Consider the following 3,399-nt stretch of genomic DNA (forward strand, 5'->3'; position numbering starts at 1 on the left):
GTGATAGCTCAGTAGTTAGAGCATCGAACGCGTTATTCGAAGGTCGTAGGTTTGATTCCTGCTCACAGCTGGTAATTTTTTCATCCACTTTTCTTTCTTCTTTCTCCTTATTTACATTCCATTGGTTCTAATAACTTCCCCTGTACATTCCTTGGCATTACTGTCTGTTATATCTCAGTACTATTGTGTTAAACCACGGAAAGACGAGCCCTTAGGTATACACTTCTCGCCCTTATTTCATTGAACGAGGGTCTCGTACTGGCAGACTTGGTGTGTTTAGGTTGTATAAGAGGGACAATTGATTAGCTGCCCGCTCATAATAAGTTTACGTGCTACGTGACGCCAAAACATGCGAGTAAGAGTGTTTTCACACTCGTTGTTTGGCTTATAGATGGCGCTGACTGTCACTCCTACTTCTAAATTCACGTATAAACCCCAAAAAAGTGGATGGAGGGACGGCCGCTGTGATAGCTCAGTGGTTAGAGCATCGAACGCGTTATTCGAAGGTCGTAGGTTCGATTCCTGCTCACAGCTGGTAATTTTTTCATCCACTTTTCTTTCTTCTTTCTCCTTATTTACATTCCATTGGTTCTAATAACTTCCCCTGTACATTCCTTGGCATTACTGTCTGTTATATCTCAGTAATATTGTGTTAAACCACGGAAATAACGGCCCTTAGGTATACACTTCTCTCCCTTATTTCATTGAACGAGGGTCTCGTACTGGCAGACTTGGTGTGTTTAGGTTGTATAAGAGGGACAATTAATCAGCTGCCCGCTCATAATAAGTTCACGTGCTACGTGACGCCAAAACATGCGAATAAGAGTGTTTTCACAATCGTTGTTTGGCTTATAGATGGCACTGACTGTCACTCCTACTTCTAAATTCACATATAAACCCCCAAAAAAGTGGATGGAGGGACGGCCGCTGTGATAGCTCAGTGGTTAGAGCATCGAACGCGTTATTCGAAGGTCGTAGGTTCGATTCCTGCTCACAGCTGGTAATTTTTTCATCCACTTTTCTTTCTTCTTTCTTCTTATTTACATTCCATTGGTTCTAATAACTTCCCTTGTACATTCCTTGGCATTACTGTCTGTTATATCTCATTAATATTGTGTTAAACCACGGAAATACGAGCCCTTAGGTATACACTTCTCTCCCTTTTTTCATTGAACGAGGGTCTCGTACTGGCAGACTTGGTGTGTTTAGGTTGTATAAGAGGGACAATTAATCAGCTGCCCGCTCATAATAAATTCACGTGCTACGTGACGCCAAAACATGCGAATAAGAGTGTTTTCACACTCGTTGTTTGGCTTATAGATGGCGCTGACTGTCACTCCTACTTCTAAATTCACATATAGACCCCTAAAAAAGGAGATGGAGGGACGGCCGCTGTGATAGCTCAGTGGTTAGAGCATCGAACAAGTTATTTGAAGGTCGTAGGTTCGATTCCTGCTCACAGCTGGTAATTTATTCATCCACTTTTCTTTCTTCTTTCTCCTTATTTACATTCCATTGGTTCTAATAACTTCCCCTGTACATTCCTTGGCATTACTGTCTGTTATATCTCAGTAATATTGTGTTAAACCACGGAAAGACGAGCCTTTAGGTATACACTTCTCTCCCTTATTTCATTGAACGAGGGTCTCGTACTGGCAGACTTGGTGTGTTTAGGTTGTATAAGAGGGACAATTGATCAGCTGCCCGCTCATAATAAGTTCACGTGCTACGTGACACCAAAACATGCGAATAAGAGTGTTTTCACACTCGTTGTTTGGCTTATAGATGGCACTGACTGTCACTCCTACTTCTAAATTCACATATAAACCCCCAAAAAAGTGGATGGAGGGACGGCCGCTGTGATAGCTCAGTAGTTAGAGCATCGAACGCGTTATTCGAAGGTCGTAGGTTTGATTCCTGCTCACAGCTGGTAATTTTTTCATCCACTTTTCTTTCTTCTTTCTCCTTATTTACATTCCATTGGTTCTAATAACTTCCCCTGTACATTCCTTGGCATTACTGTCTGTTATATCTCAGTAATATTGTGTTAAACCACGGAAAGACGAGCCCTTAGGTATACACTTCTCGCCCTTATTTCATTGAACGAGGGTCTCGTACTGGCAGACTTGGTGTGTTTAGGTTGTATAAGAGGGACAATTGATTAGCTGCCCGCTCATAATAAGTTTACGTGCTACGTGACGCCAAAACATGCGAGTAAGAGTGTTTTCACACTCGTTGTTTGGCTTATAGATGGCGCTGACTGTCACTCCTACTTCTAAATTCACGTATAAACCCCAAAAAAGTGGATGGAGGGACGGCCGCTGTGATAGCTCAGTGGTTAGAGCATCGAACGCGTTATTCGAAGGTCGTAGGTTCGATTCCTGCTCACAGCTGGTAATTTTTTCATCCACTTTTCTTTCTTCTTTCTCCTTATTTACATTCCATTGGTTCTAATAACTTCCCCTGTACATTCCTTGGCATTACTGTCTGTTATATCTCAGTAATATTGTGTTAAACCACGGAAATAACGGCCCTTAGGTATACACTTCTCTCCCTTATTTCATTGAACGAGGGTCTCGTACTGGCAGACTTGGTGTGTTTAGGTTGTATAAGAGGGACAATTAATCAGCTGCCCGCTCATAATAAGTTCACGTGCTACGTGACGCCAAAACATGCGAATAAGAGTGTTTTCACACTCGTTGTTTGGCTTATAGATGGCACTGACTGTCACTCCTACTTCTAAATTCACATATAAACCCCAAAAAAGTGGATGGAGGGACGGCCGCTGTGATAGCTCAGTGGTTAGAGCATCGAACGCGTTATTCGAAGGTCGTAGGTTCGATTCCTGCTCACAGCTGGTAATTTTTTCATCCACTTTTCTTTCTTATTTCTTCTTATTTACATTCCATTGGTTCTAATAACTTCCCCTGTACATTCCTTGGCATTACTGTTTGTTATATCTCATTAAAATTGTGTTAAACCACGGAAATACGAGCCCTTAGGTATACACTTCTCTCCCTTATTTCATTGAACGAGGGTCTCCTACTGGCAGACTTGGTGTGTTTAGGTTGTATAAGAGGGACAATTAATCAGCTGCCCGCTCATAATAAGTTCACGTGCTACGTGACGCCAAAACATGCGAATAAGAGTGTTTTCACACTCGTTGTTTGGCTTATAGATGGCGCTGACTGTCACTCCTACTTCTAAATTCACATATAAACCCCCCAAAAAAAGTGGATGGAGGGACGGCCGCTGTGATAGCTCAGTGGTTAGAGCATCGAACGCGTTATTCGAAGGTCGTAGGTTCGATTCCTGCTCACAGCTGGTAATTTTTTCATGCACTTTTCTTTCTTCTTTCTCCTTATTTACATTCCAATGGTTCTAATAACTTCCCCTGTA

Source organism: Rhipicephalus microplus, chromosome 8 (genome assembly GCF_043290135.1).
Source record: "Rhipicephalus microplus isolate Deutch F79 chromosome 8, USDA_Rmic, whole genome shotgun sequence".
Taxonomy (NCBI): Eukaryota; Metazoa; Arthropoda; class Arachnida; order Ixodida; family Ixodidae; genus Rhipicephalus; species Rhipicephalus microplus.